This window comes from Heloderma suspectum, chromosome 1 (genome assembly GCF_057233095.1).
Source record: "Heloderma suspectum isolate Gila_16-S chromosome 1, 16-S_ref, whole genome shotgun sequence".
Classification (NCBI taxonomy): Eukaryota; Metazoa; Chordata; class Lepidosauria; order Squamata; family Helodermatidae; genus Heloderma; species Heloderma suspectum.
Window position 1 is genome coordinate 294,036,815 of NC_139458.1, and position 14,886 is coordinate 294,051,700.

Sequence of the window (14,886 nt, forward strand, 5' to 3'; positions counted from 1 at the left end):
TACCAGACCACCTTACCTGTCTCCTGAGAAACCTGTACGAGGGTCAAGAAGCAACAGTAAGAACCAGACATGGAACAACCGATTGGTTCAAAATTGGGAAAGGAGTACGACAAGGCTGCATATTGTCACCCTGCTTATTTAACTTATATGCAGAGTACATCATGAGAAATGCCGGGTTGGATGAATCAGAGGTCGGAATTAAGATTGCTGGGAGAATTATCAACAACCTCCGATATGCAGACGATACCACCCTAATGGCAGAAAGCGAAGAGGATCTCAAGAGCCTCTTGTTGAGGGTGAAAGAGGAGAATGCAAAAGCTGGTTTGAAACTCAACATTAAAAAAACTAAGGTCATGGCATCTGGCCCCATCACTTCCTGGCATATAGAAGGGGAAGAAATGGAAGCAGTGACAGATTTTACTTTCTTGGGCTCCAAGATCACCGCAGACGGTGACTGTAGCCATGAAATTAAAAGACGCTTGCTCCTTGGGAGGAAAGCTATGGCCAACCTAGACAGCATAGTAAGAAGCAGAGACATCACCTTGCCGACAAAGGTCCGTCTAATCAAAGCTATGGTTTTCCCCATAGCAATGTATGGCTGTGAGAGCTGGACTATAAGGAAGGCTGAGCGCCGAAGAATTGATGCTTTCGAACTGTGGTGCTGGAGAAGACTCTTACAAGTCCCCTGGACTGCAAGGAGGTCAAATCAGTCCATCCTAAAGGAAATCAACCCTGAGTGCTCATTGGAAGGACAGATAATGAAGCTGAAGCTCCAATATTTTGGCCACCTAATGCGAAGAGAAAACTCCCTGGAAAAGACCCTGATGCTGGGATAGACTGAAGGCAAAAGGAGAAGGGGACGGCAGAGGATGAGATGGCTAGATAGCATCACGGATGCAATGAATATGAACTTGAGCACGCTCCGGGAGAGAGCGCAGGACAGGAAGGCCTGGCGTGCTATGGTCCATGGGGTCACGAAGAGTCGGACACGACTGAACGACTGAACAACAACAACAAGGCATATGGCCTCTGTTACTGGAGGTAGCATATAGCCATCAAGAAGACTAGTAACCCTTGGTAGCCTTCTCCTCCATGTCATTGTCCAGTCCCCTTTTAAAGCCATCCAAATTGGTGGCCGTCGCTACATCACCACAGTCCCTTAGTCTATATAATTTTAATTTGCAGGGGTGATGGGAATCACATGTTTGAATGGACCTGCCAACAAACAAGCCAGCAAACAAACTAAAATGTCTCCGTGTGCATAGAAAAGTAGCATGTCACGAGCAATGCTAGGCATGCCATGCAACCCGAACATCAGGTATAGCCCTTCAGATATTTTGCTAAAGTGGGAGACAAGGCAACTGTGACTCCTTTGGCCCATTCCTTCATGAATTTCATCCATGAACAAGGAAAGGATTGGGTTTGTTTTGTGTTTTTTACAAGGCATGTGACAATGCAACATGATGATAGCTAAGTAAGGGAGGATAAGAGGAAACAAAACTCACTGATTACAGTCCTATCATGGATGGGCTTCCAGGACAGTTAGAACACAGTTTGAAGAGATGTGCAAATCAGCAAAACTCAAGCTTGCTGAAGCTCTCTGAATTCCACTTCAAAGCTCATTACGACCCAAGCCAAGCCTGTATCAGATTTCAAGCTTCTTCATTTTTTTTCTATTCACATGAAAATCCATGCCCATTTTCATGTGCACCCTTTGAAATGTACACATCAATTGTATGCAAGTTTGAAATGTACACATTCTTCTCCCATTAATTAAAGACTATTTGTGTGCATTTTTCAGAAGGATGCATTTTTTCATGCGATTTTTCAAATGTACACTTGCTGTTGAATGCATTTTTTCCCCTTAAAAATGCAAATTCCTTGCTTGCTGTACCTGCTGGCTAAATGTATACATAATCATGGTTTACCACATTTTATTAATCCACTGTTGTTTCAAAGGTTGCTTGGAGACATCCAGTTACTTGCTATACTAGACTTTCTGGAGATCTGGAGAGGAAGGAACATTTAACATGCAGTTATCTCAGCTATGGGCTAATCCAGAAATTATGTACAACTAGGTTTAGCTGATGTTCATTAAGGTCCTTTCACCTTCCTCTGGCATTGAGAATTCTGTTCCAGTTTGATGGTTTCAGCTGCTAGGATTGTCAGCTTGCAACCTGGATCCCAGGTATGGCCCTTTAAATTTCCAGCTTAAGTAGGAGACATAGGAACTGTCTCTCTTCCCATCTATATCAGCTCCTTTTCCTGCTGTGGCAGGCAGGATTACTGATACACCACACAGCATCAGGTGGGAGGGGACAGCAGACAGTACAGTGGAGGGAATGGGCTGGAGGAGTCCTGGCTAACTACTTCTCTTCAACTTTAGTGAGAGATTTAAAGGGCCATGTCTAGTATCCAAGTTGTGAGATGTCAATCTTAATCCATGCTGGTTCTCACACATCGATTACCTCCAACTCCATAGCACCTATGCACAGTCCTCACAGAAACCCACATTTTGTTTGGCTCTGAAGAACCAAAATAGAGAGCCAGTATGGTGTAGTGGCTCCAGTGTTGGACTGGGAGTTGGGAGATCTGGGTTCTAGTCCCCACTCGCAATGAAGCGCACTGGGTGACTTTGGGCCAGTCACTGACTCTCAGCCTAACCTACCTCACAGGGTTGTTGTGAGGTTACAGTGGAGAGGAGGAGGATTATGTAAGTGGCCTTGGGTTCCTTGCAAGAGGAAAAAAGGGTGGGATATAAATGCAATAAAAAATAAAACAGGGATGACAGAAGCTTCTATACCCAGAGATGGTTAAGAGGAAGAGTTAACATCATCTTCTGTGGTCCAAAGTGATTTAACTCATGTTATGCAGCTGCCAGTGCTTTAATCCCAAACAGGAGACATCTAAAGGCACTTATAAGCAAACAATATATTTTTAATTTTTATTATGCCTTATGTTTCACTGCAGGGAAAGTCAAAGGCATGGGAATTCATTTGCATTACTAAGCGACATACGCAGGAAAGCATGCCTGAATATTTCATAAACAAGATATACGAATTCCAATTCATAAAATATGAACTCTTCAAGCTGTAACGTACTTACATGAAAAGACTATACAAAATTTCATCCAACAGCCCATATGGCTATCTATGTTCAATAAATAATTAAGGACATTCATAATGGCTTAAAATTTGGTAAAAAGTTTTAGAGTACAGCATTTATCATTCAATATTTTCATTGCTGTGATCAGTCTGTAACACCTCTGAACCCCTATTGGAAGAAAAAACTTTTCCTTACACCTCCACACTTGTAATTTTCATATATGATAATGAATAAAATAGAAGCCCTGTGACTATATATGCTGAAATACTGCTACTACCTGGCATTTGCATAGCATATTTCAAGAGTCCTGAGCACTTTCAAATATATTGTATCAGTAATCCTAACAATAACCCTGTGAAGGAGGCCAATATTATTGTCTCCATATTGTTGATTAAGGAATGGGGGAACTGTGGCTTCACTTAGGTCATTTCAAGCACAATGCATTCTCCTCAGAAGGAAGTTGCGCTGTCTTCAGTGGAACTTCCAGGTAAGTGTGTTTAGGAATATAACTTAAAAGTACCATGTGGGTTCCTATATGGCAGTCTTCCCCCAACTAGTGCCCTCCAGATGTTTTGAACAACAAATCCCATCATCCCTGACCATTTGCTGGAGTTGATCCAAAACAGTTGGAGGACACCACACCAGGTTGAGGAAGGCTGATTATAGTTTCCCCTACAGGGCAAAAAGCAGCCTCAAACGTAGGAGCAATTTTAATCCGGAAGATGGTGTGAGGTTAGGCCATCTCCCCAAACCTTGATCTACTTCGGCCTTGATCCACTTCAGACATTACCACCTTTAACAAAAAACACTGAGATATCCTAGTTACTAATCTCCCGCATTACATCAGTTGCACCATTAAGGACCAGTATGCACATGTGTGTATGCGTGTGCACACACATGTTTGTGGTGGTTAAATTATTGCTCTGCTTATGAGATGTCTTAACTTATAGTGAAAGGCCATTCGATTTATTATTTGTGACCAGAAGCTGCAATTTTATACAAAGTGAGAAGGGTCAAAGTCACATGCAAAACTGAAGGTTCTGCTCATGACAAATGGAAATCAGGAAAAGAAATATTTAGATGAGAAAGGAAAGCTTTGGGGTTGGATCTGGTAGACCTGAGTCTCTACAAGTTTTCTTCCCTCACTCTGTTGAAGCACTGCAGCTAGGAAGCAAAGAGGAGCAAATAAGCAAGCAAACACGTGGAGCCATTGTGGTAGCTGACATCTAGCCTAAACAACTTATGACCCACAATGCTGAACACAGCCCCAGGGGATGGCAATCCCGGGTAGAAAACAAAAACAGGAAGTTGATTGAGCCCCATCCACGCAGAATGGCTGCATTCACCTTGGTGGGTCAGTAGGTGTGCAGCCATGCCTGAAAAAGGGTGGCTACTTACACATCACCCCAAAAGATGGAATGTATCACCAAAAAAGAGAGCAGTAATTTGCATACAATTTGCATATTGTAATTTCTATGTAGAGATACAAATTTAGAAACAATTATTTAAAGGGCTGCCTTCTCCTGTACAAACCTGCCTGCCTTCTGAGATCATCTTCACAGGCCTTCTTGCATGCCCCAACAACTCTGAGAAAGGTTTGGTTCTTACTGAGAGGACCTTTTAAGTGTCTGTACCTAGACTATGGAACTCCCTTTTTATTTATTTTATTTATTTAAAACATTTCTTGGCCGCCTTTCAAGGCAGAAGCCCTCCCAAGGCGTCTTTCAACAATGAAGTACATAAAAGAGTTAAAATATTAAACATGATAAAAAATAAAAACAATAAAATAATAAAAGACAACAATTAAACCAGCAACAACAATAACAGCAGTAACAGCAACAATAACAGTCACGTTAAGAGAAGGCTAAGGTAAAATAATATGGGAGGCCTGGTTCTCACTTCCTTCATTAATGACTTTCTGGAAGTTAATTAAGACCTTCCTTTTTAGGAAAGCCTTCAGTATATAATTTTACCTTGCTGCTTTAATCAGGCTGTGCTTTGTACACATTTTTAATATTTTTGATTGCTATTCCATTGCGTCTTTCTGCTGCTGGTTTTATATTACATTACAAATTGAAGGGATGTTTTTAATTCTTAAACTATTTACTTGGTTTGAGCCACCCAGAACTCTTCAGTGATAATGCAGGCTAGAAGTGTTTTAAACAAATAATAATAATAATAATAATAATAATAATAATAATATAGAAATAATCTCACCATAGTAAGGAAGATTGTGAGGAGGTGATCTGTGTACCTGCTCAGTCTGCTGCCCACAGGCTAACTGTTGATGGGCAAATTCAAGCCCCCTGAACTTCCTTCTTATGTGTTTTTTTAAAAGATCTTTAAACCAGATTTGGACTGGACAGCTCTTCAAATAGAGAACTCTTCTCTGTAAAGTTTGAAACACAGGCACACTTGCCTCAAATACTACAATGAGTAATCCTTTCCAGTCCCTGAATATGTATGAAATGTTGGTATTCTCATACGAAAATGCATTGCTTTGAATTTCTGTAAAAATATGTACTTTCAGAGAACCTTTAACATAAAGGGAGTTAGGGGATTACTGGCTTTGCTGAATAAATATATAAAATGAAAGCAGTGTTTTTGTCTGACACTGGCAGATTTCAGAAAGTTTTTAACCATGCACTCTTAAAAATGTCTACTCAGAAGTAAACCCCATTGTATTTAATGGGGCTTACTCCCAGGTAAACAGGTATAGGATTGCTGCCTAAGATTAATATTTCAAGAGGAAGCATACTTAGACTTTTAGAAAAGTGTCAGATCTTCACACTTCTGCAGACATTTCACGCTTCTTTTCCACTTAGTCTTCATTTTTAGGGATGTGCGAAAGTCACTTACCTTTTAGAAGGGGTGATTTGCGGTGTGGGGGAGGCGCTCCGCATCTCCCCCCAAAATCCTAACCCAGCCAGCTCCACTCTGCGGCAACTCCGCGGAGCCATCAGCCAAATGCATTCGCAATCGTGTGGAGCTTGTGGATGCAAATGGCGGCAGCCGCCATTGGTGTTCCTGTTTTTTTGCCGTGATAGGCTATGTAAATATTTACGTAGCCTATCACAGCAAAAAAACAGAGGCGCATCCCTATCACGGCCTCCGCAGGGATGCAAATGGCATCCCTGCATTAGCCATGATAGGCTACGTAAGTATTTACATAGCTTATCATGGCAAAAATGGTGAAGCGAATGGCAGCCGCAGACGTGGTCGCCATTCGGAAAGCAGCACGAATGGCACCAGGTAAGTGCTCCGTTTTGCGCACCTTTCACGGGGTGGTGGGGCGGGGGGCTTCGTTCCGCCACAGATTTCAGGGGATCTGAGATCTGTGGCAGAATTCTCTGACATCCCTATTCATTTTATTAACAACTTGCTCTCAAGCATTTTTGGAGCAGTCCAGTAGGTATCAGTGGAACTCATAAGTAGAGAAGGGCAAGTGTGCTCAAAGTAGATTTGTTATTTGCTTGGAAGATAACAAATTCATCAATGTGAGCTCAGACCAGAGTTGTCCTTTATATAAACTCTCTCTCTCTCTCTCTCTCTCTCTATATATATATATATATATATATATGAATGATAGAAACACACATACACACGTGTGTGTATGTGTGTTTGCAGTCCACATGCACAATTATATGAAGGTGCATCTTGGGAGCTGTACTTTGGAGTCACGTAGTGGGAATGACATCATGCATTACCACATTATGCCCCCTTCCTAACCGTTTGTTTTCATGTGGCCTGCCAGTGTGATGATGTCACGTGATGTTTACTCATCATCACTGATGGCTGGTTTGAAGATGGACCCCACCCAGTCCTCCCAGAGCCAGAGCTGCAGCAACAATGAGGAAAGCAGCTGAGTAGATTGCTTCAAGTAAGTTTTACTAAGGTGGCAGGATGACTGAACTGGGGGGCAGGGAATTCTCTGTATTACTTTACTGCTTATGCTCTGAGGCTTGTAATCAATTCCAAACCTAATAGCAAATTCCTAATACATTGTTCCAGGCTCACTACAAAGGTGAGCACTATGAACAGATGAGTTTCAACCAAGGAGATGACTAATTATGAAATTTGGCAGCATCACTATAGGGAATACTTATGAGGAATTGACATACACATAAGTACACTGGTGATGACCATCTCTGGAAAGGCCTTAGCTCCTGGCCAAGTGACATGACCAAGGTTTCTATCAAGAAGTCTAAGGGCTCTAGTCCTAAGTACTTAAGTCCCATTAGTCTTAGCAGGAGAAAGTTAAGCATGTGTTTAATTTCCCCATTTAAACCAATAAGAGTAGACTAAAGTATTTAAGTCTTTCTGGATTGTGCCTTACATTTCCAGCAAAGAATGCATGGAAGTATCAAGAAATTGTTCATTTATTTATACTAATATTTTCCATCCATTTCATTTATCCAACCTTCCCAACAGCAGAGAAAGCAAGTGATTTAACTAAGGTGTTGGAACTAAGATCTTTAAGTCTTTTTTCTCCAGAGTGTGCTTTTCAGATTGTAAACTTCACACTGGGTTGTTTTCAATGTTAGCCTGACTTAAGTCCCATTCATTTCAATAGATATACTCTAAGTAGGACTAATATTAGATACAACCCACTGGTTCCAGCTTTTTAACTCCATCCCCCAATGGCACTTTTTTTGTTCAAGCTGCTCTTCCAGCCCACTTATGCATAGGGTGGCCATCTGTCCTCTTTTACAGAGGATAGCCCTCTTTTTGAAGGGATGCCAGACAACTGCCTTCTGTTCTCTGTTTGAAGTGCTGCCCTGTCCAAAGTCTGATTTAAAGATAAAGAACCATCAGAAGAGCTGGACCTTGAAGTTGCCCAATAACAGCACCTGGACAGGAAACTGAGCAAGGCACACAGGTCTTCCACACTATGGTGAGATGAACTGTATTTCTATTTAAACAATAATAATTATTTCTAAATGTGCATTTATAAATATGAATTATCATATGCAAGTTTTATGCAAATCCATGTCCTCCTTTGTCCTCTGTTTTGGTGCTTGACAAGTGGCCAACCTACTTATGCAGGATTAGTCGCAAATGCCAAAAAGAGCCCAAGAGCCTTCTTCCAAGGACTCTAAATTATTCAAAATCTTTAACTCTGAATGCTGTAGCAAACTTAAGACTAACGTATTTATTGTAGCTAAGCTTCTGCAGACTAGAGACCATCTTATCAGATGCATATAATGCCATCCTCAGTTGGCATTGGGCAGAGTGAAGTGGCTGCCTCAGGAGGGGGCAGAGTACAGCACTGCATATGCCACATAGTCTGTCCTGGACCACCTAAGCTAGCCTAGGCATGTTCATCATCAGGAAATCTGGCCCTTTGAGGGCCCGATGGATTCCCATGGTGCTGCTAGTTTGGCTTGCATTTGTGAGCTGAGCCAGGGCGTTGTTCCTGACATCCGGGAATTGGGGGGGGGGAATACATAAAAAGCAATTTGCACAAATTGCAACTGCAAATTACACCCACAATTTGTGTAATTTTTACAAATTGTGACTGTAACTTGTGCAAATTGCTTTACACGCATACACACACCCAACCAAAACTTGCCAGCTAGCTCAACCCGATGTAGATCGAGTCGGGCCAGCCTGTGGGAAAATAAGTCCAGGGGTCTGAGCTGACTAAAGCTTGTTGAGCTTCACCCCCTGGACATATTTCTCTGCAATCCTTGAACTAGCCCATCTACGTCAGCTGCAGTGGAGGATGCTGTCCTGACACCAGTGTTGAAGTAAGATTCAGCTGACAGTCCAGTCAGCTAATATACGTGGAAGGGAGACATCTTGTCCTTTGCCTCAAGTAGCAAAATGTATTGGACCAGGCCTGGAAAGTATATATGTGTGTGTATGTGTATGTGTGTGTGTGTGTGTGTATACACACACACACACGGCATTAAATAGAAGGAAACAGCAGAGTCAGATGTCATGGAATGCAAAATGTACAGTCTGCAAGAATTCAGTTGGTGGTTAACAGTGAAATATACATATCTGCTCAGAGTTAAATTAAGCTTACTTGCAGGTAAGTGTATTTAGGATTTCAGCCTAAATGTATGTAAAATAAGCAAATATTTTTTTCTGCAATAGACTAACATGGCTGCCCTTCAGGAAGTTTCTAAAAGCTCCAATGTTACCAAAACATTATTGGCTCTTCCACGGAGTCCTGTCCTACCATCTGAGATTGTCAGTAGGCTAGTCAATAGCTACATATCACATCAACATCTTCCCATTAAATGTTAGATTTCCATAACCTTCCAATGTATTCCAAATACCTTTGCAATTGCATGCAAATGGAAACTCTCCCCTTGCAAACAGAAAATTGCAAAGATTTGGGGAATACTGGGGTTTGGAAACAATGTGCAATATCCAGTGCTGCTGCTCCACTTACAGCACTGGCATAGTGGCAACACAAGCTAGGCATGGCTGTCATGGGGAAATCTAGCCCTTTTGGGGCTCACTAGATGTCCCCGGGGGGACCTGGCTCAGCTTGCATTTGCCAGCCAAGTCGGGGGCTTTTCCCTGAAATCTGGGAATTTTTGCTGGCCTTTCTCTCTCTTAAAATGGGCATTTACATGAGTTGCAGCCACAAGTTTCATAAGTTACACAAATTTCTGCTGTAATTTGCACAAATTGTGGCCATAAATATGCTTAACTTGTGCAAATTGTGCCTGCAATTTGCTCAAGTTGTACCCACACTTTGCACAAGGTAAGCATATTTGTGGCTGCAATTAGCAAAAATCACACACATTACAGCCAAGATTTGCATTACTTGTGCAAATTGCAGCTGCAGCTTGCGTAAATGCAGATTTTGAGGTGGGGTGGAAACACCCCAAAATCCATGACCTGGCCTGACTTGATACAGATTGAGTCAGGCCACCTTGCGAGTAAGCAGGCCAAAGTCTGGGGGAGCTGAGCTGCTGAAAGCTCAAACTTGACCCCCCACCCCCAGCTGATTCCTCTGACATTCCTCTGACAAGTGACCTCTAGCAGAATGCTAGTAGCATATCCCTGGAAGACTTGTTGCACCAGCATGTGCTAGTGGCATTGCACTAGAGGTTGCTTACACTAGCACTATGTCAATGGTGCAAGCAGGGTGGCAGCATGCGGTGCTGCCCAATACATTGAGTCTTAAACATTTTACACGAATTTTTGTGCTAACCTACTTATGTTTATATCCTACCTATATCCCATACCTATATTTACTTATTCATATATTTATTCTAGTTATTGCTTTTCTTTAAAGTTTCTAATACTTTTCAGGGGAAAACTTAGAGTGCATTACTTGGAACACCTTTCTATGTGTGGAACTCACCCCTCCTTAGCGCCATACAGCACAGGCTCCTTAAGACCAGCTGCTGCTGTCAGTTATAGCAATCAACTCATAAGTTTCCCTTGTTCCACTGCTGGACCTCTGACTTGAGAACTGCAACGCTAAAAGATCTTTTTGATTGCTTATTTCAGGGTTTTAGAAAGTCTGCCTTGTTCTTTCCTATTGCAGCCATAAAAGACCATCGTGGAAATGTCATGCAAACTATTCCATGTAAACACAAAAAAATGATATACTGGTTTCAACAGTCAACAGGGCAAGCTGTTTATAAATAATTCTGTCATTGTCGTTTTCACAGTGATGTAGATTAGGGAGCAACTGAGAGGGATGATTGGCTTAAAATTTTCATGATTTTGAAAGTTTGGCACTTTGAAAGCTATTGCTAATTGAGTTAGGAACACAATAGATGTGTATATTAAAGCACCAGTACAGAGGCGTATTATGAGCTCTTAAAAAGTACTGACACTATTGTTAGTAGATAAATTATGCATGCTCAATGATAGTCTACATCTGTTGATTTGCCAAATAGCTAATTAAAATGCTTTAAAGCCATTATGCTGTTTAAGGCACATTCTGCAATTTCATAAAATGTCATTTATCTGGTGAAAACCAATGCTTGTTTGCAAGGGCATTCAGTGGAGCATCCAGAACGCTTTCCCTGCATGCAGATGAATCACAGTAGGGAGCTGGAGCTCACCTGACCTAACAGTGGACAGCAGGGAGCCTGTGATTTCACTTGCCTAATACAGAAGCAGTTGGGAAAAGGCAAACTCCCATAATATATTCATCATGTGTGTGTTTTTCTGCTTGTATTTACCTAGAAGCTTTTATGTTCCAGCAGATGAAAAATTCAATTATTATGCAAAGCACTTTATGTGCTTAAGCGAGATGAGGGTATTGGAAGGGAGGGGGTGTGGAAGCAGAATCTATGTGTGTGTGTTTTAAAATCTACAACAAAAGCCCATATTCATCTAGCAGTTTGCATTTTCACTCAGAACATTTCCATGCAAATTTGTCCCCTTTCTGTAGTAGCTCACATCTTCGCCATCACACACTACAATTACTTTTGCCAGCACCCATGCTCATTTAGGAATGTGCATGTGCTTTTCCCCTTTCTTTCTGAGATATGAATCATGAGATGCAAGCCCTGTTCAAGGCTTTAGGGATTCATGGGGTTGGGGGTTGGGAGGAGGTCCAAGAAACTGCCCAAAGAATCCTGCTCCCTAGATGTTGACGTGCACACCGGCCATGCCCCCAGGCAATCCATAATCATCAGTATGAAGGAGGCCCTATATATCTATGGAAGTATATGTGTAGGGATCCCTCCCAAAGAATGCAAACTTTGATCAACCAGGGGTCATATCCCCAAGGAGGGAGCCCTAAGTGAGTACCTCTGAATGTGTGAAGTACCTCCTTTCTGATGGATACCAATCACATGTTGGATGGGGGATGTGGCTTGAGCATGCATTGCTATCTAGGGGGAAGGACTAGCCAGGTGTGTTTTCAGAAGCCCCTTTATTGAATCACTTAAGAGTACCAAATGCCTGAACATGGCTTTAGTCATATGAAAATAGTTGCACTTTTTTATATATATATATATGGGTTCCATCAAGCTCTCATTTAAAATGTCCAGTAATGCATGCTCTGAGTTCCTTCATATTCCCCATTGAAGTTTGAACTGAAATGAATGGCACAATATGAAAGCATGTGGAAGGGTCCTGCACTAAAATGAATGGGGAAACATTCACATGCAGAACGCAGATGTCTGAGCCAAAGGGGAGCAGGACCAACCCTAGGATAAATATTGCTGTGGTTGAGGAACTCCCTTGGTTCCCCCTGGTCAGTTTTGCAATGTTAGCACATCGTGTGGCTTGTGCTCTAACATTTTTTCAAGCAATTTCTTGCTGTCTTATAATTCACAGACAACTGAATTTTTACGATGTCTTTTATTTCTATTAACTGTTGCGCTCCTCTAGCAAGGGCCATCCATACTACGCAGAAATAGGCTTCCACATAAGCATTATGATACCAGGTAGGGTTGTGGGGTTGGGTGGGGGTTCATTTGATCTGCCTTTTTAAGTGAACTGGCCCCATTCACACTTCTAGGACTAATATGGAAATTAAAACACAGTTATCTTTTGAAATGCACTCTTTTGTGAATTGTGCAATGCAGACCTTGGCTCAAGAATTGTGTCAAAATGCTTATATCAGGGAAAGTTGTATACAAAAATGTGTACATTAGGATAAGTTGCATATAAACAGTCAGGGTTGCTCTGAGGATAAAAGAGAGAGGAGGAAGAGGAGGATGTAAGCTTGCTTGGGTTCCTTGCAAGGGGGAAACAAGGTGGGATATAAATGGAGGAAGAAGAAGATTAAGAACTGTAAAAGAAACCGATTAAAACATTATAGCTACATACTTCAAAAAGCTAAATTAAAAAGTGGTCCCTTCACACCTTTTCTAAAGGCCAAGAGAGAGGGAGCCAATTGTAGTTCTTGAGGGAACTACAATTGTGCATTCCACAATTTGGGAGTGACACAGGAAACAGCCCTTTCATGCCTGACAAATGGGCCTCTGTGGGTAATGGTGCCCTCAAAAGGGCTACTTCTCAAGTACCTGGGCAGGTTCATAACAATACAGGCAGCCCCTTATATAGCAAGGTCTTAAGCCATTTAGGTCTTTAGAGGTTAAAACCAACATCTTGAATTCCATTCCTCCCGGCCGGAAAGCAACCGGCAACCATTGCAGATCTTTCCAGACAGGTGTAATATGTTCCCTATACCAGGTGCTGGTTAGTAGCCTAGCTGCCACATTTTGCAACAATTGAAGCTTCCAGATACTCTTCAGATGTAGCCCTACATACGGTGCATTCCAGTAGTCTAAACATGATGTAATAATTTTAAAAAGGATAACTGTTGCCTAATCAGACTGATTCAGAAGTGTTGCAGCTGGTGCACCAAGCAAACACACTTCTGCCACCTGAAGACCCAGGGACAGTGTAGGCTTAAAGAGCACCCCAAGCTATCATTTGCCCATCCAGACCAGAACTATCTGCTCTGACAGGTAGCAGCTCTTGAGGTCTTTCTCCTCACCTGCTATCTCATCCTATTAACTTGAGATGCCAGAGATTGAACCTGAAACCTTCTACATGCAAAACATGTTCTCTACCGCTGGTCTCTCCCCAAATCCTCTGTATAATATGTCATGTGGGTCATGCATCACGCTTCTGTACCACACATGCATCATTGAACAGGCAGGCAGCTATGTCAGAACTGACAGTAGTCTGTCAATTACCAGTTTGGAGCATGACAAATCTGTTCCAGGAACCCCCTTTCCCCCAGAGATGATGCTGTTTAGATGAAGAGTGTCAACCATCTGTTTCATGGAGGGAGATCCTCTTTAGAGTACTAACCTGCAACTGAAATAGTAAAAAAGAAGGAGGGAGGCAAAAAAGAAGCTTAGTGCAATTAGAACAATTTAAACATTGGTGTATTTATTCTTTTGTTTAAGAAAACCCTCTTTTCGCTAGCAGTTAGGTAAGATTCTCAGTTATTTTCCCCTTTTTATATCCCTGTTAACAATTCCTATCTCCTTTAATTAGAAAATAAATATTTTAGAGTTTCTGATTCATAGATGGAGGGTGGGGTGTGCATGTTTGTTACTTTTTGTTCCACCCAAATCACCTTTTCCTAAATTTTTGCAAGTGGTCAGTTATTCAATTCTTTACCCAAGCTGTATTGGCACCCGATTCTATCCCATGTCACCTGAGGAAGAAGCATTTCAAATGTGTCTTCTTCTTCTTCTTCTTCTTCTTCTTCTTCTTCTTCTTCTTCTTCTTCTTCATAATCTGATGAGTCATGAGTGTCAGATTGCCTGCTGAGAAACATCAGAACAAAATAATTATATCAAGCAGCTGTGCTTTTGGGGGGAGTGTTTTATTTTTAAATGAGGGTTAAAGTATCAGTTGGCATGAATGGCTTTCATGGTGATTCTTTTGGGATATGTTTTAAAAACACACACACACACACACACACACTATCCTTGCCTGAGAGATTGTTTAAAACTAATGACAGAGCAATTTGTTAGAAAACAGAATGGCTGTGGAAAATCTATGTGCTGTTAAAAATCCAAAATTAATACTAGAGATCAAGCAGAGGTTTCTGAAAATTGCTACATGTGTAATTTAATAATCCATCAGCAATACAAATAGCACACTGGTGAATAGAGGCTGGTCATATTTTGACAGCAATAAACTCAGATTTTCTGGGGTTTGACCCAGAAGCTAGAGGTAAATATGGCTGGATTAAGTTAACTTTGGCTGACCAAGGTTTGCCACTGCTGCTGCACAGAATGATGTATTGGGGATGGAAGGGTATGATTTAAATACCTTTCCCTCTCCAAAACAACATCAACAACAGGCATCCTGGGCTTTCTTGATCTC